The sequence below is a fragment of the Ambystoma mexicanum genome, chromosome 5q (genome assembly GCF_040938575.1).
Source record: "Ambystoma mexicanum isolate Mex_15411 chromosome 5q, UKY_AmexF1_1, whole genome shotgun sequence".
NCBI classification, from domain to species: Eukaryota; Metazoa; Chordata; class Amphibia; order Caudata; family Ambystomatidae; genus Ambystoma; species Ambystoma mexicanum.
Window position 1 is genome coordinate 698,939,656 of NC_090933.1, and position 25,050 is coordinate 698,964,705.

Genomic DNA, 25,050 nt, shown 5'->3' on the forward strand with positions numbered 1-25,050 from the left:
ATTCACAGCCAGGCGAGCTGTTTGAATTCTTTGCAAGAACTCTTGCCATTTGCCAGAGAGCAGTGTTGTATCCAGAGATAGACCAGCTGAACCGGAGACCGCTGTATCCGGACCCACAGACTTGATCAGAACCAGAGACCCAGACCAGACCAGCAGAGTAGAGCTGACCCAGACGCTGTGCGCAGAAACCGTCCGTGGCGAGTGAAGAAAACCTGTTGACCAGATCCGTGGCGAGGCCCATTCCTTTTAAAATTATATTGTGAGTACCTAGCAGAACTGTGCAGAACCAATCTCTTAGTTAAAATAATATAATTCAATCTATTTTAATCTAACCAGAACTGCCTCCTAACTGTCACCTGTCATTTGCAAAGCTGTCACTTGTCATTTTCTAGCTGCAAGCTGTAACCTGTCGCTTTGAACTTTTAAAATTTCAAATCCGAAAAACTACCTTTATTTAATCGTCCGTATCTCTGGAACCGTTTGGGCTAGGAACTTGGTTTAACTTTCCTCTGAAAGCTTAGAATCTCAGCTTTTCAACAAGCTTAGACTTCCTACTCCTCAAACTTTTGCCGTAATCACGATTCTCGCACTCCCGAATTTTACCGCGATTTGCAATTTGGTTAAAAATCCAGCCACGTGTGAAAACATCAGCTTCATTGCTTTCCCTTGCCAAAAATTTGTTTAACCTGCTAGTTACTCCTAGATCCTTGCTAAAGTGAGCCTGAACTCATCCCAAGTATATTTCACTCACCCTGAACCTCCTAAAGGGAATTAAAACCATTTTCAACATATTTCTCACTGCATTGTCACCATATTCAAAGCATTTTGCCTGTGTTTCAAAACTCCTATCTGTTGTATATGCTGGGGGGGAATTGAACTGAATTCTATTTGATTGCATTCCTAAGAACTGTGTCATCTTCATCTCCTTACAGTGCATAAAAGGAGGGGTGAATTGTCCAAGAAAGTGATTACATTGTCTTTTGCTGAAATCCTATCAAGTTATTTTCTGTACTGCATTTCATTCCACATTGCATCCATTTAAAACCATAAAAGTATTGTTGCTATCGTATCCATCCTATAACCACTCATCATTGATTATAAAGAAGTGTGCTAGTGCCGGACTATCCATTATTGATTACTGCTCAGATTAAGTGTGATATTCAATTATTAATTTATTATAAAGTGTGATATATATATCTATTGTTTAAATTATCAAATAAACCTTTTAAACTTGCAAAACAAAACTACTTCTTGGCTCAGTGGGGTCAGGGGGATTCCAAGAGAGGGGTGTTATATAGGGGTAGTCATCCAGAACGCTTGAACTGGACATAAAGATATATCAATAAGGGTTTCCATTCAGTATCCCAGACTAGGCATTGATTTAGCTGTAGTGTTGAATTGAATCCTCTTACACTAGTAAGTTGAGTTCCTCGGGGGCAGGCTGCCAGGCACAGGCAGCCAGGCACCGCCTGCTGAACATCATAGCACCGCCGGCGGTATAACAGTAAGTGAAAGTTGCTCAGTTCCACGGCGGCGGGCCGTGCGCCATGCCATCCATATGTCTGCAAGTGCAGAGACCCCCGCATACATCCTCCCCCCCAACTTTGACCCGGCCCGGGCGCCGGTGTCGTGGGTGTCATGTGGCATCACTATGCAATGCAATGCTGCATGCATTGCAGGCGCAGCAGTGTGTGCCACTGCCCCCGCGGCCGCCCGAACCATGGTGGCCGCCCTACCTGATCCGTGCCTGGGCCTGGCCAGAGCGCAAGCGCCCGTGTCCGACTCAGTCAGCAGTAGGCCACGGCCTGCGAGGCAAATGCGAGCAGGCCGCGGCCCGCGAGGCAAATGTGAGCAGCCGCACTGGCTAATGGGATCATGATGGGATCATGGGATCTGATCTGCATGCATGCATCAATATTGATGATGCAGATGATCCCATAGCCAGTGCGGCTGCTGCTGTTGACTGTCACCCAGGGGGTCTGACAGAGTGGCTGAGTGCAAAGGAGGGGGGGCACGAGAGAGCAGGAACTGTGAATACAAATGAGGTAAGGGAGCAGGCAAGGTTAGGTACCATAGTTCCCGGACCGGCAAACTACGAGTTGTGCTCGCGGGTGCCTTTCTGCCAGACCTGGTGGACAGAGCAGCAACAGCAAGCACAGCATGCGTTATAATCGGTGCCGGTGCATCCGACCTCCCCTATGGGGCTGAATGGGAATGGGGAGCATCTTTTTTCCGGTGCCCGCAAATGGGTAATTACCGCGTCTGGCAGGACCGTAATGACCCGGAAATTGCCCATCCGTGGACGCCGGAAAAAAAAGACAAAGGCGGCAGCCGTGCCTGTATTACTACCACCAATGTCATAATGAGGTCCACTGTTTATTTGTTTAGTTTCCCTATTTCATCTATTTAGTGCAGCACAATATGCACCTCTGTCACTCCTACTCCTATCAGTCCCATGTAATAATGTCCATGAAAAATGGCACCTGGCAAAAAAGTCACCAAAAAATTGCAGTTTTGTTGCGGGGTCATTATTCCATTTAACATGCGGGGGACAGCCTGCAACTTCCAACCCCTTTTATCATTTCTTTTCAAGGGGGGCGGGGGACAAACCCTGCTCCCCTTGACCCCATATATATAGTCACCTTACATAACGTTGCGATGACCTTTTCCCGGCGACATTATGCATGGCGACCACATGTATGGGGACAATATTACCTAATACCCTCCTACCATGTCCACTATACTTGGAATATTAAAGACTTGAAGAGTTTAAACCTATTGCATAGACTCGATAAGCATACATTAAGCATATTGTCAATGGCTCCTCTCAGTGCAGTCATAATGCACTACTCACAGTGGTAGTGTAAGCCTGTCCCCGATGCTAGCAATACATTGATTTGGTGAAAAACATAGCCTGCAGTTTGCCAACAGTTGCATGGGATTCCTAAGCAAACAGCTACCATATCCCTGCTTTCTCCCATAAGTGCAGCCTTGTTTACTACTCACTGGGATTTACATATGTTCAATGGAGCAGCGCTGAACATTAACTACTGATTTAGCCACCACCATCTGTCGTAAAAAAATAGAGAGAAGCTTCCTAATCATTTCTGAAACTGCTATTTCATGCTGTAGGTGCAATAAACTTTCCCATGTAGTGACACTCGTCCAGAGGGAGATTATTCATTTGCAGCATGCACTTGCAGACACCACTCACCACTGTGAGGCCACACATTTGGAGCACTGGAGCATTTCTGCATACACCCACGTGGCATAGTATCTCACACAATGTTATTCCTGTGTATCACACAATGAAACACTTGTGTGCAGGCGCATTATAAAGGACTTATATCATTATCATATCCTGCCTATTGAGTTACAAGTGTCTACTTTATCACATGCTATATTTGATGCTCATCTCACTCGTCCTCGAGGTCAGCTAAAGCCTAATCCTAGAGATAAACAGGCAAAGCTGTGCACCCCGAGTCCACAACACATCCATGATGCTCCCAAAGGCAAACACATATCACTTCCTGTACATATCACTTCCCACACGTCTAATGGAGTCACTTTGTTTGATGTCACCCAAGAAGGTTAGGTTCTGGACCTTTGAACTGCAAGCCTGGCTGCCCTAGGCCAGGAGGTACTCTCAGCTTATCCCTAAGCATGCTGCCAAGAATGACCTTGTCCTGCTCAACCGTCTCTGTGATAACCTGGGTATCACTGGTCAGGCTCTGGCGTGGCTGACCTCTTTCCTTTCCAATCGACCCTCCCAGGTCCAAATGGGGTCCTTCCTCTCTGACATCTTTTTCTCTACCTGTGTTGTCCCCCAGGGATCTAATCTCTCTCCCTGGCTGTTCAACCAGTATCTGGCACTCCTTGCCCACCGCATCACCGCTCTCTGCCCCAACTTTCAGTGATATGCGGACAATACCCAGCTCATTTTTAGGCTACCCTCGGCCTCCTCCTCTCCTTCCCTCATCTCTGACTGTCTGTCTGCTATCCAGGAATGGTGTGCCACCAATGACCTCTGCCTTAATGCCAGTAAGACTGAGATTTTACTCATCGGCACACCCACTCCCTCCTTCACTGCAGCTCTCTGGCCAGCCTCTCTTGGCCCTCTTCCTGCTCCTACCTGCAAGGCAAAAAACCTCGGGGTCATCTTCGACTCCACACTCTCCTTCTCTCCTCATATATCTGACGTCTCTAAGAAGTCACGCTACCAGCTGCACCTCCTCAGAGGTATTCTTCCCTTCCTCTCCTTCCCCCAGAAGCTCACTGTCTCCCGAGCCCTGGTTCTCTCGAAGCTGGACTAAAGTAACAGCCTCTACCTTAATCTGCCTGCCTCCACTCTCCGCCCTCTGCAACTCATCCAGAACAGGACTGCGAGACTTGTCCTTGGCCTCAAGCCCAGGGACCGTATCTCTCCAGGACTGAAATCTCTACACTGGTTCCCAGTGGCTGCAAGGATTAAGTTCAAAACCCTCTGCATTGTCCACAAGGCCTTCTGGGACCTGGGGCCTAAATACCTTCAACTCTCTCTTCCTAAATATCTTCCTTCCCGAGCCCTTCGCTCATCCGTCTCCAACTCCCTCAGGGTCAGCTGCTTCTCGAAGCAACGAGCTAGGGGTAGATCTCTCTCCGCGGCAGGGGCCTCCCTCTGGAACAGCCTTCCTGCCTCCCTGAAACTTGACGAGAACCATCTCCAGTTCCGGAAGCACCTCAGAACCTTCCTCTTTGCTCCTGCTTTCTCTTTCCCTCTCCCCTGCTAAATTCTTCACTGAATCTGCACTGAATCTGCAACGGGGCCAGTCTCTCTGACCTAGGTCCTTGGCCCAGCCACTCTCCACTTGCACTGCCTCCCTGGCAACCCCTGGACTGCGGGACTGTCTCTGTATCCCTACAGTCCCCCCCTCCCCAGCACTTGTCTGCACTTACCTTGCACTTGCCACCAGCTGGCCCTATTATTTATTTTTATTCTACTTACCCTGTACTGCACTTCCCCCCCTCCTCTTCCCCTTGCACGTTTCCCTCCCCCCTACCCCTGCACTTGCGTGATCTAAATGACACCTGGCCTAGTAGGATCGTTGTCTGTCTTCCCCTTGTTCCCCTTCCCTGACTTGTCGCGCCTTGAAACACTTGCCATATCATATCATATCATATCATATCATGTCCTTGTTGTCCGTTGAAGCCTAATATGCTTAAGCAAATGAAGGGGCCTAGTCCTGGCTTTGCCTTCTGCGTTCTTTCCATTACACCCACATTAGCTCTAGGGTCTCCAGGCAATTCTATCTATTAGGGACCTAGAGAGAGGGTGGGAGTGGCAGTTTCTTCAGGCACAGTGGAGGAAGGAGAGAACTGCTTCCTTGGGACATCTGTTCGAAGTCGCCATCTCAATGTGTTCCCTAAAGTATTACTCACTTTCAGATCCAGTTTCCTTTCACTATCATCCCTAATGTCTGATTTAGTCACATCTACTCCTTCCCCCTCTGCCCTGCACGTACTTTTCACCTGCCTTCCTCTTCTCCACCAGAGGTCTGTGAAACGGCTCAATAATAAGAAACACATGCACATGTATACATAAACTTAACATATTCTCCAATCCCATTCTTTCCCATCTTACGTCTAACACCCCAGGCATCTCAAGATCAGGCATTCAAAGCAAAGGTCAGATCCTGTTTTGTCCTGTACGGCCCGGAAAGGCCCAACATCCCTGTTCTATGCATCCCAGAAAGGCTGACGTCATGTGGGTCAAACCTCACTCACCCATTGCAGTCCAACATCGTCCACAAATAGAAAAACATAATTCACACCCCACTCTTATGCACATCCAATCCACAGAATCCATCAGCATCCCATTCTTCCCTCTCTCCAGGAACTCGAATCTAGGTGTTTTCACTTGTTCTACTGTATTTTGAATCCTAGGTCTTTTTCTCTCTCTCTCTCCAGGAAATGTACATCTAGGTGTTGTTACTTATTCTGCTCTATGTTGAATCTTAGGCCTTTTCCCTCTCGCCAAGAAATTCGCACCTAAGTGTTCTTACTTGTTCTGCTGTATGTTGAAACCAAGGCTTTTTCCCTTATCCTTGACACTTGGGAACCTGTATACCTACATGCACTTTAAGACTGGGTAGCAATAATTTGAGATAGATGGGGATGCAGAATTTACTCAAACATCAATAATCAAACTGACTCAGGAAGTTAGCAAAAGTTAATCTGTTTAATATGCAATTGTCTAAAACAGGGAGTTACAACGGACACCACAGACGTTCGCTTGATTTCTCTCTCAGCGAGTTACATAAAAAACACAGTTTATATAGTAAAAATGTGTCAACACTGATGTCACCCTATGTGGCAAAGTACAAAAACCTACTTGGGAAAGTGATAGGCTTAGAGGGAACATCTAAGTATACGTTCTATACCTGACAGGGATAGTGATTGGGTCGCTAACATCACGTGGGCAACTAAACCAGCCCCTAGTACATGTCATCTACATCATCACAAATTACATGACGATTCATTGGTTATACAAACTATAGGGCTCTCTGTTATGTTGCCCTCTATAATTGGCTGGCCCCCTCATAACCCTCTGTAATATTCCACACACGCTAGCAGCATGCAGGCTGATACCCCATACCATAGCTTCCCGTCCAATTAGTCTGACATCCATCATCACTCTTGCATTCTAACAGTCAATTAAGTTTTGAACTTGGCCTTGTAAATGTTCTCTGTTTGTTGTTTGTTTGTTTGTTTGTTTGTCTGTTTTTTAATTTCTAATGTGCACCAAACCCATGGGTAACAGGGCACAGCAATAAGATAATGCAAAGATTACAAAGTTACACATTATACAGGTTACAGTAAAGGTACATGGAACACAAAGTATCAGAATAAATTACACAAGATAATACTGATAGTATGACGTAATTCAACTAAGGGTATAAGGCTGGAGTGGGCCAAAGGGGTGGGGTGGGCCAAAGGGCAGATATGGCATAGGAGATAAGGTGACTAGCGGTTCTTGGAGATGATATGTTGGATGGCGTTCCTTCTAAAGTGAAAGTAGGGTTGGTCTGCTCTCAGATTATATGGTAGTGAGTTCCAAAGTTTAGCAGCCTTCACTGGCAAACTGTTACCACCAATCGTGTTTAACTTATACCGTGGCGTTATTTTGTAGTGTTTGTAGTCTCTGAATGGTAATTTTGTTAGTGTCGCTGTAGCTGCCCTAATGCTCTCTATTCTCACTAACCCTTGTAATGTACTTACTTAATTGGCTTCTACTTATCGCTGTTACGCACGGCATCTATGTCTATGTCTATGCATTAGCTAACTAGCCCATGTTCTAACCATTCTAGTTTCACCACTCTAGCCCTCTTATGCATTGTATTAGCGAAATGAACCCACCCAACTTTGTCTTAATTAGTAAAGTTGAATTAGCCCACTCTCCAACTGTGCTACAAAGCTGAATTCACCCATTTTTGCATCTATTAGCAAAGTTGAATCTGCATAGTTTTGCATCTAATTAGCCCATTCATGCATTTATCAGCAAAGTTGAATTTGTCTGTATTTAACCAGCAAAGTTGAACTATTTTCCCACTGTGCTACAAAGCTGAATTTGCCAATTTTTGCATTTCTCAGCAAAGTTGAATCTGCATAGTTTTGCTTCTAAGTAGTAAACTCGAACCTGCCTATTGTCTGACTGTGCTAACAAAGTTGTACTAGCCTATTCATGCATCTTATTAGCAAGGTTCAATCTGTCTACTCTGCTCCTGATGAGTAAAGATGAACTAACAGACCTCTCATTGTATGCATTGTACTAGCAAAGCTGAATCTGCCCATCCTGGCATTGTAACAACCAAGCTGAATGTGCCCATTTTGCACTACACCAGCCTAATCTCAATTAGCCTACTCCCCTGCATTATATCAGCAAAGCTAAGTCGCAGCTGGCTGTAATTGCTTACAGCGCCCACGTGCTTGCACCCAGTCCTTAACCTACCCATACTCATAACTATGCTCCCCTGGCTCATTCTCATTATGTTCCCTTTTTGTGTCCTGAACAACAACACATCTTGCAGCTCTAACAGCTACATATCAATGAGCAACGGACTAGCCAAACTCGGTTGCCCAAGACACTTCCCTATTCCTTGTCCCACTCCATTCCTGCCCACCCTACCACCTTTCCCCCTACTACCCACAGTCATCATACGACCAAAGTTAGCCTTACACCAGATAACACACGGCTCAAAACTCCTAGCCCTCCTAAGTATGATTACACTATTACCAATACCAACCAGCCCATACCACTAGGCTACCAGCTAGCAACCAACCTGGACCTCTCCACCCGCAACAAAAGACTAGGCTCGAGACTCCACACCATACCCAGCAAGTCACCCACCATACCCACTATCAAGGAAACCAACAAGAAAGATACCAACACTACTAAAACTGCTCCCCTAAAAGGCGCTCTACTTAATGTCCGATCCCTTGTCGCTCACCCCACTGAAATTGCCGACATCATCCTCTCAGCAGATCTCGACCTCCTTGCTATTACAGAAACATGGCTACACGAGGCAGCCGGACCTTATCTAACCCTTGCCGTTCCCAACAACTACTCCATCCACAGAGCGGATAGAGTCAATGCTCGTGGAGGAGGTGTAGCATTCATTTTCAAATCCTCACTTGACCTCAGATCCATCACCTCCCATCCACTTGAATCATGTGAGCACCTCACTATCAAAATACAAACCACCCCTAAGAGCTCAATCAACATGCAATTTATATACAGACCCCCAGGTCCCACAGGCACATTCGAGGAAGATATTGCTTCTTTAATAGCCGAGAACTCCAAGCCTACCTCACAAAACATCATTCTAGGAGACTTCAACCTCGGGTACAACGACCCTAATGATACGCACGCATCATCCCTTACCAACGCCTTATCAGAACACAACTATACTCAAATCATCACACTACCAACACATCAGAAAGGCAGAACCATCAACTGGGTCGCAGCCCACAATTGCAACATCACCTGCAAAACACCCCAACCTCTTGTATGGACAGACCATCTCCTTATACCGTTCGACATCATCATCAGTAATCCAAATCCCAAACAATCCCCGCTTGCACCTGCCTCTCTATCCAGAAATAAGCGCAACATCATAGCAGACACCCTTACACCACTGGTTCTCCCCCTCCTTAATTCGCTTCCAACCATTGCTGACCTCAGCCTCCTAGTCAGCACCTACAATGACGCCATGTCTAACGCCATCGACGCTGTGGCCCCTCTCAAGTCACATAAGGGCAAACCTAGAGCGCATCTGAACTCTTGGTTTACACCTGAACTCAAAATCCTCAGGAAACAGAAAGCCAAGCTGGAAACCTTATGGAAAACTACCCCCTCAGCCGAAAACAAAACAAATCTGATGAGCATCACCTCCCATTACAAAAAAGTGATAATCCGTACTAAGAAGGAAGCCTACAATGTGAGAATTGATAAGGCAGGATCCTCTACTAAAGACCTCTTCACTATCTTGAAGGAACTAGAAAACCCTAACCCACCACCGACAGACACTTGCGTGAAAGACAAACCATGGTGCACCGGCATCCAAAATGCCCTTGCCAACAAAATATGTGGCCTCCAAACTAATATTGAGGCTAAACGACGACAACTATCCAATAGTAACGCCTCTACCCCTAGCATATCCACCCCTACCAATACTTCAGCTGGTTTCACATTCAAACAGGTCACCATACTGGAAGTCCAAAAGATCATAGCATCTCTCAAACCTTCGAACTGCAAAGGGGACAGTTGCCCCGCCAACATCATCAAAGATGCTGCAAGAGACCTCTCTCCCTTCATCTCCAAACTCATAAACCTATCCTTCTCCACCAACTCTATACCTGACAATCTGAAACAATCATGGGTTCTCCCCATCCTCAAAAAACAATCTCTAGACCCAGCCATTCCCACAAACTACAGGCCGATCACCATGGTCCCCTTCTTGCACACTTACAAATTCAGGAATACCTAGAATCCAATCAAGTACTAGGGTTACGTCAATCTGGCTTTCGACCTCAACATGGAACAGAAACAGCCCTTGTTGACCTCAAAAGTCAGATTGATGACATCAAAGACAAAGGAAAAGCGGCCATACTACTCCTTCTTGACCTCTCAGCAGCTTTCGACCTGGTCGATCAAAAAATACTATGCAACCACCTCGCATCTGCTGCCCACTTCTCACCTTCAGCTGCCAGCTAGATACAATCTTTTTTAGCCAACAGACGATGAGAGTCTTTTCACTGGCAGCTCCAGCAGACCCCATCACCTGTGGCGTCCCGCAAGGATCTTGTGTCTCCCCCACCCTCTACAATATTTTTACAAAACCCTCTTTGACAAATTGGACCATATGGGTGTAACCTACACTAACTATGCGGACGACACCCAGATACTCCTTACCATCTCTGGCAACTACCTGGCTGATGTCACCAGGATCAACGCAATTTTCTCCATCATTCAGGCATGAATGGCCACGCATGGCCTCTGCCTGAATGATGAGAAGACCAAACTCCTCCTGGTCGGCTCTCCTAATAATCTACAGAAACTTAGCCCTGATTACTCCAACATCACCATTGATGGCAACACTATCCCCGTCGCCAAACACGTAAAAACCTTAGGCTTCTATCTTGACGCCAACACCAACCTTTCTAAACAAGTCAACATGACTGCCTCTACAACCGCCTACACTGGGAAACTAATCAGAGCTTGTAGACCTTTTCTATCCACGAATAGCTGCCTCACATTGGCGAGGGCGCTCATAAAATCTAAGCTTGACTACTGTAACAGCCTTTACCTATGGGCCAACCAAGCCATAATTAATAAACTCCAAGTTCTCCAAAACAATGTGTTGCGTGCAGCACTAAACATCCCTAGGAGAGAGCACATCTCCCCCATCAGAATCTCTTGCAAATGGCTCTCCATTCAACAAAAAATTGACTTACCAACAAACTCTCCTTGAAACCTAACACTAAAATCACCAGATCCGCCAACACTCTGCCTCATGGTGCCCAGATTCTCCTCCAAAAGAGCTGGTGGCTCAAGCTTCTCGGTCCTCGCCCCTCAACTTTCGAACTCCATACCACTGAATATCAAGTCTGCCGCCTCACTCCATATGTTCAAGAAGCTAGTCATTGGTTGGCTATTGGACAAACAATAAACTAATCATTTAGCCCTACTAAGACCACGTTTACTGTATATACTGTACATACTATTCAAATGTTTCAATTGTTTACCCTAAATTACACTGATTGTATATATCGTATATTACCTCCACATATTGTATAACTGTAAATTCTACATATACTGTACCTTCTGCAACTTGTCTTTAAGCGCCCTTTTACTCCAGGGTCTGGTGCGCTATATAAATAAAATAAACAAACAAACAAACAAACAAACAAACAGTAGTCATTTCTAGAGACTATTAAGGCTCTAGCCAAGATTATTTCGCTGTCATTGGAGAGGAATGACTTGCCAGCTGAAATCAGCTTACAAGTGTAGGCAGGGGTGGAGGCCAGAGATTTTATTTGCTTGTCGAATGACAGAGTGGAATCAAGGTAGAAGCCAAGGGTTTTTACTTCCCTGGAAACCTTGATAATATTTCCATCAATATTGAATGAGGAGTATTCCTGGCCTGGTTTGCTGATGTTTATATGTGTGCACAAGATTATCAACTCTGTCTTATCATCATTCAAGCACAGGCCATGGGTGGCCATCCAAGCTTGAATGATAAGATATACCCTATTAACCAACTCCATGTCCTTACCATGATCCCCTGAAAGTGGGAGGAGAATCTGTGTATCATCTGCATAGTTAGTGTAGGTAATACCCAAAAGGTCCAGATCGTCGAACAAGGGTTTGGTGAAGATGTTGTATAAAGTTGGCGAGACACATGGACCCTGAGGGACACCACACAAGATGGGAGTGTGGTCTGCAGCTGCTGATGGGGAGAATACTCCCATGGTTCTCTCACTCAGGAATGATTCTAACCATCTAATGGCCTCAGGAGAGAAATGAGCTGCAGAGTCCAGGTGTCTAAAGAGGAGCTTGTGGTCCACAAGGTCGAATGCAGCTGAGAGATCAAGTAGGAATAGGAGTGCTGTCCTCCCTTCATCTCTCAGCTCATCAATTTGGGTTTTTAAATCAATTAAGGCAGTTTCCGTTCCATGCAGTGGACGGAAGCCAGATTGTCTGGCTCCAAGAAGTTTGTGCAGTTCAAGATATTTTTGAATTTGAATGTAGGCGGCTTTGTCCAGTATTTTAAGGAGAAATGGTACTGTGGTAATAGGGCGGTAATTCGTCTGGATCAGAGGGTCTAGTGTCTGCTTTTTAAGGAGTGGGAGCACCCATGAGTGTTTTAGGTTGGCTGGGATGGTACCTGATGCTAAGGAAGCGTTAATCAATTTGGAGATGAATGGTGATAGGTCTCTGGCAGCATCTTTCATTAGCTGTGCTGGGCAAATATCACCTTTGCAGTTAGACGGTTTGAGCGAGAGAATTATTTTTTCTACTTCTAAAGGAGAGGTTTTGGAAAAATGAAATTTGTTGTTATGTGCTGCGAGTAAATCACTAGGCAACGGGATATTGGGCATGTGCTGTAAATTCAGAATGTCTTTTTTTTGCTGTATTTTATTTTAGAGCGTGTTTATTTTATTTGCTAGCGCATGTTGGATATATGTACACCAGGGCTTATCCTTGGTAACTATATCCGGTGTGGCTATTGGTGACTCTAGTTCTTTCAGTATGGAAAAAAGTTCCTTCATGCTGGAGTTAGAATTGGCAATTTGTTCATCATAAGAGTTCCGTTTTATAGTGCGAGGAGATGGAAGTTAATTTTGCTTTATTTTCGTTAGATGGGCATAGTCTCCAAGTAGTTTCACTTTTTCTTTTTAGAAGGCATAGGTCTTTTAATTGTGGTGTAAACCACTTATTTAAGTAGGCTTTGGGTTTACTTGTTCTAAGTTTAAGAGGGATGATTTTATCCAATGTGGTGAGCATGATGTCATTATATTTGTGGACTAGAATGCTAGGGGCTAGGTTGTCAGGCAGTGCATTTAGAGTGAGTAGGATGGCAGGGATTACTTTGTCCACTGTAATGCTTTTTTTTTATTTCTTGTTAAGCATGGTGGCGCTAACAATGGGGCCATAGGAGATGCTCTGGATGTAGATAGGTTGAAGGACACAAGTGAGTGGTCTGTTCAGGGTTGAGGAGAGATGGAAGAGATGGTAACTGTGCAGTTAAAATCCGGCATCCAGTCCAATGTTCTCCCCTTCAAATGGGTGGGTTTGGTAACTTTTTGAGACAGACCTAAGGCGAGGCGTTAATGGTATTGGCTATGTCTATAGCTTGTTTATCCAATGGATCATTAAAGCCTATGTTGAACTCCCCTAGTAAGAGAAGTTGAGAGGTCAGTTTGAGGTTGTTAGTGAATATGCTGTGCAAATCCTCCTCAAAGGTACCGAGGGGACCTGGAGGTCTGTATATTAAATGAATGGTGAGTGATTGTGTATTGTTTCTCTGGAATCTAGCAGAAAGGTTTTCACAGGATTGCAAAATGTGGGTAGGGGCTATTCTGAGAAAGACCCTCAATTTGGAAATAGTGGCAATTCCACCACCTTCGAGAGCCATCTCTGTCTTGTCTGGTTATAGTATAGCCTTCTGGGATGGCTAGCATGAGTAATGGGCCTGCTGCATTGTGTAACCAAGTCTCGGTTATCGCTAGGAAATCCAGATTACCTTCTATAATTAGATCTGCTATGTCAAAGGCATGGGCGACAAGCAATCTCACATTGAGAAATGCTCCTTTGAGAGGTAGAGCCTCAGCTACAACTTTGACCTGGATAGGAATGGAGGTAGTGTATCCGTAGGCTGGGGCTTATGTCTTTTGGTTTGTGTGGCATTTATATTAGAGGCAGAAGGTGGAGGTGGCAAGTTAGTATGGTTCTGTTTCATACTGTGCTGGTAGTTTGTTTTCAAATTTGTTGGTGGTAAGGCTCTTATCAGTGGCTCATACAATTTAATGAGTCTTGTGCGGAGTTTAGAGATTCTATCGGATAAGGTGCATGAGAGAGAGGTGTAGATTTCTATCCCTGAGGCACCATGGTGTTTTGATTGGAGAGTGGTGGGATTATTCAGAACTATCTTTGGCAGGGTGAGTGAAATGGGGTCTGGCACTGAAGAAGGGGTCTCAGTATGACATTCTTGACTCAAGGTAGCAGAAAATATAGTGGCAGCCATTGTGCAATAGTAGATCATTAGATTCAGCATCTTTCCAACGTGGGACAGGTGGATGCATAGGACCAAGGCCCTCATTGGGACTCCGGCGGAAAACCATGGTGCTATTAGCACCCTATTACCACCCCATTCCAAGGTTGGCGGGGCGGTAATTCCCCATACCACCATGGACCTTCCCCATTCCCATTTTTGCCCCATAGGGCATAATGGGAATGGGGAAGGCGGTAAGTACGGTACCGCAAATTGCAGTACCGTACTTACCTCGAGAGTCCCTTTGCGGGCCCCTACTTTAACGGCTGGTCTTCACCAGCCGTTAAGGTCGGGTCCCACATAGGGACCTCGTAGTAAGGCGTTAAGGGTTTAACGGCACCGACACCTTTTATGGCGCCGTTAACCCCTTAACGCCAGTGTCCTAATGAGGGCCCAAGTCTATACTAGGAGCAGTAAGTGTGCAAAGCAATTAGTGCCTGGGTCCAGTCAGACTAGACAATAATTATGCAGTGAAGGTAAGGCAAAAGGACCAGGCCATGGCTAGAAAGAAAGACTGTACAGTACAGATGGGACGCATAGGGTACATAGGTCAGAGCTCAATCAATGGCTATGCAGTATAGTTTGAGAAGAAGGGACCAGGTCAGAGCTACAGCAATGGCTCTAGGGTCAACTTTGCATAGAATAACTAGCATCAATTTTACATAATGTGCCTAGAATCCATTAGTATAGACTAGCTAACATCAATTTTGCTGATTTAACTTAGCATAGAATAGCTAACATCAATTTTACATAAGGTGCCTAGAATCCATTAGTATAGACTAGCTAACATCAATTTTGCATAGAATAGGCTAACATCATTTTTACATAAGGTGCCTAGAATCCACTAAGTATAGAGTAGCTAGCATCAGTTGCAGGGGTTTCTAGAATCAATTTTACCAAGGATATTAACATATACCAATGATAGCTGGCCTATAGAGACATAGGTCAGCACTATAAACTCTATGCTCGTTACAATGCAGGAGCATATGGCCTATAAGGGCATAAAGCGTAGTTAGTAACATGTGTTTGAGTCCAGCAATATGTATACTCATGATAGTATACAACAGACTTTCAATACAGTGGATATATAGCACTGTTCAGAGAATAGTACAGTTGGTTTTTAGACTAGCTATAAAGCCAGTACGTGTCCAGTGTAGTAAAGCACACAGGCAAGTACTGTGTGGGAGACTAGGCTTAAGTGGTGCTCTTTGTTCAAGCTTTGCAGTATACTCCCAAAGGTGGAGCAGCAACAAAGTCATCAGGATACGGGGAGGCAAAGGTGATGACCAGAGAAGGGTCAGAAGTGAGATGCAAGATATGAGCGCAAAGCAATTGCATTGATGTGCTGGTACTGTCTCTCAGTGATCGTCTTTCACATACGCTCGTGGTCACATGGAGGAGGCGGCAAAACGAGGAGGTTAGTAGATTGCAGCATCGGAGTGCATTACGAGTGTGCAGCAAGTGAGATGGGGCTTGGGAGAGGCGTTGAGCTTCACATGTAGCAAAAAAGACGAAGCTAACGACTGATATGGAATTTATATGCGGTTATGAGATGGTGTTACCTTATAGTCAGGGTCGGCAACTTGTTGGGCAGCATTCCTGGCGGACAGCAGGATGGCTAGTGACAGGCTAAGGACAGGAAGCAGCCTTGTTTCCTGGGCCTTGCTGAGGTGGGCCGACTTACGCCTGCCGGCGCCTGATAGGTAGTGATGTAGGCTCCAATAGCCAATCCGAAACCTGGCAGCCGAGCTTAGGCTTGGTTGGGTGGAGGGTGCTAGGCCAGCAAATCTAGGTCAGCCATCTTGGAAAGTGCACTCCTCGTGGTGCTCAATGGCGAATTTGGCATTCAGGCGGCAAAATACAATTTCTGCAGCAGATTTACATTCGAAATACAGACGGTGGTGCTAGTTACATGCACTTCAGAAAATAGATGTGCTCCAATGAATTTGAACGCGGCAGTCTGAAATCAGTTGCAGAAGTGTCTGGTCAAAGGGTCGAATGCATTGTTTCGAAATATAATAGTTTCGAAACAAAAGGACCGAAAAAAAAGTCGAATGCCTTTTTTTAAATGTATTTATTTTTTTGCTAGTTTTTTACACGAAAAAAAATTTTAATTTGACTTTTTTTTCTCGCTCCTATTGGTTCGAAACTATTGCATTCAAAACAATTGCATTCAACCCTTTCACCTACAACCATTGAAGAATTAGCGGTCTGCTTACCAAATTTGCTCTTTAGAAGGGCTCTTTCCTCCTGGGCTGAACACTGCTCCTGCAGTGCCCAGGTGGAGCTCCAGCTCGTCCGTAGGTGAAAGAACTCCTCCTTCTGTGCCTGAGAATGAAAGGGAGCATAGGCATAGTTTCGGTGTAGCTCAACCAATGTCTATTTTCATCTGACCATGTGACTGGAGACTACGTTTCGGAGATTTTTGCTGTATTAAATACTATTACGTGGTGAACCTCTGACGTCTTCAGTGTTCTTCCATCCCATCTCAGACAAGGGTTTGTCCTTTTTTCACGTTTGTAACTACTGAATGAACACCAAGGCTCATGGTGGCCTTGACTTCTTGGTGCTGGGCCACACAAGCCTTTCTCGAGTTCTCCTTTGCCATTTAGCTTGTTTTCCATTTGCTCCACACTGAAATCCTGTCTTTTTCACGGGGTCCAGACTCTGCTAAAGAGCGGTGTGGAACATCCATATTCAATACATTCCTATGTATATACGTTGGCGCATCGCTGCAATCTCTTCACCACATAGGCAGCCTTAAGAATACTTTGTCTGCTTGCGTTTCTGCATCTGTACAATTGTAAAATGGCTTTGCATTTTCTTTATCCTTTCTGTAGCATGAGCATCTTCATCTTAAGCCCGAAATGTTGCTAATCTTTTAACACCTCCTCCTTAGACCCTATAGAATGTCTATGTTCTTCAGCCTCTTGCCTGCTTTCTGGGTGTGTCAGCTCTGCTTTGCATGACGTCACCAGTCTTCTTTTCACTCATTTTCACACTTCCTCTGGGATTTATTCAAATGGCCATCATATCTTTGTGAATACACATATGGTTTCCTTAGTGGATACCTTGAGTCCATATTTTTCTGCGGTACAGGCATCTTAACTAGTACTACACGTGTCTCAATTTCCAATTCCCAACATATAGGCAGCATGGGGGCGGAGCTTTTGGTGGGGGTACTTGACTCCTTCTCTACACTCCCCCCTCTGGGTGATTCATCGACCACTCTCTCATCAGTCTTCGCATCTAGACATCCTCATCTGAAGAAGTGCTTCTTTGGGACCCATATCTTTATGACTCCTTTCAGACATCCTGCTGATTTCACATGTTCATCTTTGTTCCAGGACATAAGCTTGCAATGTCTATTGGGACTGCATTAAATCCATTTCCCCACATAAATCTTGTGGTTCTTTGGGTACAGGAATATCGTTCCCTCAGGTGCATGGATGCTGGCCTTTACGTAGCCTCTGATCTCTTCATCTGTCAGCTATTTAGGTTCACATCCTGATTCGACATCAATCACAATCTTCATTCGTACTGCCTTCTTTGCAGTCTTCTTGCATTATGTTATTGTTAACCTGATCACACAAAATCCAAACAAGATCATTACCAACAGGGCTCCCAAGAATTTGAAAATGTTTGCCATGCATTGTGGAACCCACAAAAATATTGATCCAAACCAACTGTCATCAGCAATGTCTTCTACTTCATCTTCCATCTGTTGTGCAAGTTTGGCAGCAACCTTATGTCAACGTGCCATTCTTGTCATTGTGGGAATGTATGAACGTGCAACATGATTGTCCAATTTTAGCACAAACACCTCCATCCATAGCTGTGATCATGTCCAGGACATATCGATTCTGTAGAGTCATAAGTCGTATGGCTCTCAGCTCCTTTGATAGCATTGAATCCTTTTATAGTGATGTTGACCATCTGCAAAAGGTCCCATCTGGTTATGTGTATTCGTATTTTATTGAATTTATATAGAGTTTTAATCCAAAACGCTTTACAAGAGGAACAAGCAAGATACAACCAGCATTAAATAACAATTGGATTAAACCAGAAAACAGTACAAAAAACAATTTACATTATAGAAGAGGATTGGTGAGAGTAGAGAGGGACCAAGGTGTGAGAGGGAGTAGGAGATATGCGTAGTGGTGAAAGCAGAAGTAAGAGAGGAAGCAGAGGGTGTAAGGGAGAAGAATGGAAGAGATGAGAATTAGAGAAGTGGGGTAGGAGGGAGTAGAGTGAAAGGAGAGGGTGAGGTGGTACAGAAGTAGGAAAGGCGGTAGGATGTGTGGGTAGAAGTAGTTGCAGAAGTAAGGGAGGAAGCAAGGGGTGTTAGGGAGGTGAATGGAAGAGATACGATTTTAGAGAGGTGCAGAAGGTAGGGAAGGAGGGAGTAGAGAGGATGGAGAGGGGAGTGAGCAGTTGGAAAGAGCAGAAGTGGGAAGGGGCGCAGGGCGGAGGAGGAGAGAGTAGGAAGAGATCAGCAGAGTGAACGAGAAGGAGTATAGAAAGTGAGGAGGGAGGATTGGTATGGGGGTTGGGGGGATACCAAATGGTTATATGTAACAATTTGGTATTTGTTGCCATTTGGACCTTGGGCATAAAGATTGTTGTTAATATTGATGAAGTCTGACTGAAAAATCTGTGTTCATATGGAATAGCATCAAAAGCTTCTATTGATTTAGCTTAGAAATTGATCTCCCTCTGCATTTGATTCAAAATCGCAGTGGATCTCTTCTTCCTCAGGTCAGCATCTGCTTTTGGAAACTCACCAATGTTCAAGTCACTTTTAGGAATCACATGAACAATCACTATAGAACACAGTCCTCCCCAATCTCTGGGCAGCTTCATATAAGCTCTGGATCCACAGGCCCAGTAGTGATCCATCATCACTGCTGTCCCGTCTTTCATTCCTTGTACATCAAAGATTCATCCGCAATGCTGATTTTCAACAACTTTTCTCATGCCATTATTTCTGAAACAGCTCTGCACTAGCTAAATGCACTATTTGCAATGGGCCTCCTTGACCCATGTCAAAAGATTTACAAGCTTGGCCATAACGGTTTGCTCAATCGTTCCATATTTTCTACAGCTGCTTGGTGCAATCCTTTTGCTGCATGTTCTTTGCATGTGACCACACCTTCTTCCCATCCATCTACAGAAAGCACTGTTCCCCAGATCTGCATCTGTCCTTTTTGCAGCTTCAAACTTCTTCATCAGTTATCCCTTGACAATTGAGTTTTCTATGTATTTCCCATTTGATTCCTGCTTCCTTCATACCAGGTTGTTCAAATCTTATCACATGATTTCTGGTGTATACTCTTGTGCTTGTTTTTATATCTTCAACATAATCATCTTCATCAGGTGCTGACCATTCTGTTAGCTATAACAGAGATGCTGTCCCCCCTGGAATTGACCTTTTGTAAAGCAGAGTGCAAGGTGAGTCAGGCAGTGAGCTGCCTGCACATCTTTTTCAATTGATATGAATATTTTAGACTTCCCCATAGTATAAAGCAGGAGTGCACATAAATAGCAATCGTCCTCTGAAGTTCTCATTCCCACCTCTTTCATATGTGATACCACATGTTGTTCCCCAAGTGTGCTCTACTGTCTAGGTAATCATTAATTCAAAATCATCCTCCCTTACACTTCTCTTTGATCTCTTCTTTGAAAGAAGAGAACGTGCTAGTAACTTGTGAAATATTTCAATACCGTACCAACCTCGGAAAGGATTTATAGAACAGTTTTTTACAGAGCTGGGTGACTACACAAGTGCTACTGGTGTTGGAACAATTACATAGGGCATTGGCTTTCGTAAAACTGTTATATCTGTATCTTCCTTCTGCGTGGGAAGATACAAGGAACCGCTGCTTTCTTTGGACCAATATAATAAACAGTGTGTACCATGAGAAACAGAAGAATACCGATGAATATGATGCATGCATATATTGTAGACCAATACAGCACACTCCAACAGCGGTATTTTGCACGTCGCTGTGCTCTCCCATTGTCTGCTATATTATTATTAATATCAATGCTCCTCATCTTGCCTGTGATTACTTTTAAGGAAGGAAAAAGTGATTTTAATCAGGCAAGGTTATGAGATGCTCAGGTAGCTGACAAATTTTCTCTGTGTTTTCAACAAGCAGTCAGCTAATTGCTGGATGGTTTATGGGATTTCAAATTAATACAAAAGTGTTTATATTTCTCCACACAAGATAAGGATGTACTCGAAGCAAATAATAAAAGATCATAGCAAGTAGTTTGTGGGCATCATCGTTAGATAGGACCATCTGTACTTTCCGTACAATACGCAGGTAGTTGGAGAATTTGCTCAAGGATGGCAGAGAGCAATTTCCTCACGATGGGACCATTATTAGGATCTTGCAAAAATACACAAATGTCACAAGTTCTCCCAATTAGTGCAGGATATGCTTGTAAAATAAAGAGAAAAACAGCAAAAATGAGCCGATACGTGTTGACATCAGACACCACCATGTGCGCCTCCAAAGAACAAACAGGAATTCAAGATCTGGTATTTTTCTTTTTCAGTACTTCAATACTTCATAGTCCAAGGTTAGCAGACTCCTTTGGCTCAAGGACAATAGCTTTTCCATTCCTTGCTTAGCAGCTACAAAGAGAGTTTCATGGGAGCCACAGTCCATGTGCACACTTTTCTGCTGTCTACTGGACAGTCTCTGCGTCCTTCTTCCTTGTCATAGATTGAGTCTGCAAGTGCTGCGGTGTATCCAAGCAAAAGGACCATTACATCTGGGCTTGTGCCACTTTCACAGAAAATTCTTAATTAGAATTTTCTCTCCAGCAAAAAGTCTTGGTACACATAATGCTTCAGGTCCGGTTGCGGTATGGTCTTTATCTGTGTTCTGAGACCGACACCCGTCTGCTTGACTTAATCTGAAATGACAGAGATACTCACGGTCATAAATGTTAAGGATGCACCTCCTAACAGTTCTGCAGTTGTCTGGGCATAACTCCTCGTCCTCGATGGAGGAGTTAGCGGTGTTCTCATTTGCCTCCCTGTGAGTAGTTTGTGGGGTGTGAGGAGGTGGTCAGAGCCCGGCTGATTCCTATGTGCATATAGTGCAAGGGCAGGCAATGCAGCCATATCTTTTTCAGCATTAGTTTCAACTTAGCTATCTTCTCTTTGAGCAGACTGTTGAGCCACTCACATATCCTGTTCACTTGTGGGTGATAGGCAGAAGAAAACATATGTTTTATGCTGAGCAATAATCTAATTTGCTCAAACACCTCATTCACAAAATGGGGGCCTTTATCTGCTTTCAACACCTCAAATATTCCCCATCTAGGAAATAATTATTTGACTAAGAACTTCACAGTGCAAGTGGCATCAGTGTGTGTGCATGGACCCGCCTCAATCCACCTAGAGAAGGGGCAAACCACCACTATCCTATACCTATATCCACTGCAGATCTGCAAATATCAACATAGTCGATATGTAAATGCTGAAAAGGACCATTTGGTTGTGGAATAACTCCTCTAACTGTTTGAAGCGTGTGCCCAGCAGTTCACTTTTAACATAAGATGCAATTTACTACATAAAAAGCGACATGTTCTAACAGGTTCTGTAAAAACAAGTCCTCTGCAATTATTGCTCCAAGGCTCTCCCTAGTGACATGCACAGTGTAGTGTAGCTGTTCTTACGCCACCCTCAATAAGGCTACAGCATCACTGGTTTACCAGTGCTGTCTTGTCATCACAGTCCCTCAGAAGGGGATAGAGAACACCCCCTCCGTGTCCACAGTTCTTTCTTGTCCTGTGGGGCACCACCTTGAACTTCCATCAATTGTGTTTGCGATAAATGGTTAAAGATTTCATTCACAATCATCATCACAACCATTTTCTCTTTTACATCAGGCATATCAAAACTCATTATGTTAGGTGAATATGCAAATCTTTTTGCTACTTCGTCTGTGGCTTGGTTTCCGTGTGAAACAAAGTCCGTTCTCTTAGTGTGCGCTGCACACTTAACTATCTTGATGGCTACTGGGAGTTGTAGTGCTTTAACAAGTCTGTCCAATAATGCAGTGTATTGCACTTGAGTGCTGTGCGCTCGAAGCTAGCCCCTCCTTTTCCAGCATGTTATCCCTGTGTGCACGGTTGATGTCACATAGTAGGAGTCACTGTACACTGTTATTTCCTGGTCTGCATGTTTCTCGAGCATGACAATCAGCGCCACTAATTCTGCAGCCTGTGCTGAAAAGAGAGACGGTAGTCGGGCACTTGTAATTACTTCAAATTCCCCATTAGCCCTGTGTTTTACCACAGTGCAACCTGAATGCCTTTCTCCATTAGTTTGATCAATCTTTGAAGAACCCTCAATAAAGAGAATTTCCCCAGCTGCTAGAGCATTTTCTTTCACCCCCGGGTTCTCGTCATAGAATTCCTCATAATTCAAGCAATTGTGTACTTGCTCGTCCTCTGCCTGTGGTTCAGCTACAAACGTGGCAGGGTTCACTGTCTTACATCTGACTATTTCAATTGCTGGATTCGATATAGCCACCTCATAATCAGAAGCTCTTTGAGATGTCAGTGTACCATTGGGTTTCTCCAAAAACAGCAAATACATCATGTTCAACAAATAACGTCATGAAACAACCCATTACTTTGCTGGCAGACTTCTCAATAGCGAACGCAACTGCAGCCAACTATTGTTCGGAAGGGAAGTGACCCCTCATTAGTGGGTCCAAAATCCCACTGTAATATGCTAAGGGCTTTTACTGCAACGTAGTTCTCTGCATTAGTACTACTGTCATGACTGTTCCATTCTGTGTGAAAATAAAAAGAATTCCTCAGAATAATAAGGAATCCCTAAAACTGGAGCTGTGCAGATTGCCTTTTTTAACTCAGCAAACCCCTCCTCCATTTCCTCAGTCCATTCAATGTTTTCCTGATTCACTTGGGCCTTTTTCAATGCCTGCAACAAGGGTCTTGTGTATGAACTATAAACGAATACCAATGCTCTGATATAATTGCACAATCCAAAAAATTGTTGCATTTGCTTTATTTTGTGCGGTTTTGAGGTTTTCAAAATCACCTCAGCTGTTTCAGGTGTAACTTTCTTTCCTTCATGCGAGATTAACAATCCGATGTATAACACCACTTCTTGGGAAAACTGCAATTTTTCTCTGTCCAACTTATGTCCCTCAACTGTGTCACATCTGCACTCTTCTTCTGATATGCTGCAGACCAAAATATCATCTACGTATTGCAACACGACACTTGGCAAATCAATATTGTTTAGATCCATCCCACGAACCCCTTCCCACTTCTACAAGCAGCGGACCGGACGAACAACAAGGAGAGGCGGTAACGAAGGCGGTGATCCCGAGCATCCAGAGAGGAAAAAATGTGAATGGTGAGTGAAAAAGACTAAATACTTTGGCAAAAAGTTGCATGCCTTAGAATAAGTAAGGGAAGGTAACGAAGAGCTGGGACAAAAATAATATCAGAGTAAAGGTATAATGTATACATAAGGGGAAAGAAATATTGATGGAAGGATGCCCGAGCCAGAGAGAGGACACCGGGAGGATACCCGAACTGGAGAGAGGCTACCGGGAAGATACCCGAGCTAGAGGATACGCCCAGATACCTATGCTTAAATATAGCTCTAGAAGAAGCCTGCATTTAAAGTCCTGAATCAATAGGACGACATAGGCGTTTGGTCTCCATCGACCATGGAGATCGAACAACAATCCCTGCAGGAGCTGCCCTATAGGCTGCCACACCTCCGCCGGCCCTCCCCTCCTGCTTTAAATGGAGGGTGAGGCATGCCGCGAGGCGAAGCTGCCGAGTGAAGGCCGTGAGCTAAGGCCAGATCACTCTCAGCTGCTCCGCTGCGAGTGCCCCCCAACATGCAGCAACAACATCCTGATGCCCGCACATACATCGACCCTGAGGCCGTACCCTTTGTCTGTGTCCACGAGGAGGCCAGAAACTACCTGAAAATGTCTGCCTCATCTATCGGCATGGAGACCGAACAACAAACCCTGCAGGATCTACCCTGTAGGCCGCCACACCTCCGCCGGCCCTCCCCTCCTGCTTTAAATGGACGGGAGGTGCACCGCGAGGCGAAGCCGCCGAGTGAAGGCCGTGAGCTAAGGCCAGGATCACTCTCAGCTGCTCCGCTGCGAGTGCCCCCCAACATGCAGCAACAACATCCTGATGCCCTCACCTACATCGACCCTGAGGCCGTACCCTTTGTCTGTGTCCACGAGGAGGCCCGAAATGACCTGAAAATGGCCGCCGCATCCATCGCCATGGAGACCGAACAACAAACCCTGCAGGAGCTGCCCTATAGGCCGCCACACCTCCGCCGGCCCTCCCATCCTCCTTTAAATGGAGGGAAGGTGCGCCGCGAGGTGAAGCCACCCAGTGAAGGCCGAGAGCTAAGGCCAGGATCACTCTCAGCTGCTCGCTGCTGCTTGACAGCGAGTTTGTTGCCTGCTACCCAAGGTAAGGCTATTGTCTCTACGAGCCTCATCAATGCCACTCGGCCCCCTCACATTACTCTCAGAAACGAGCGGCTCAGCACACGCTCTCCTCTACACCCTCCCCCACCATCCTTCACCCTACCGAATTCCGCAGCAAGGCTGACGCGCCTGCGAGCCAGGCTCCTAAGCCTGGCTCTCCTCCATACCTCTGCCTCCATATGCTTCACGCACGTTGCCGCACCTAAAACGCTAAG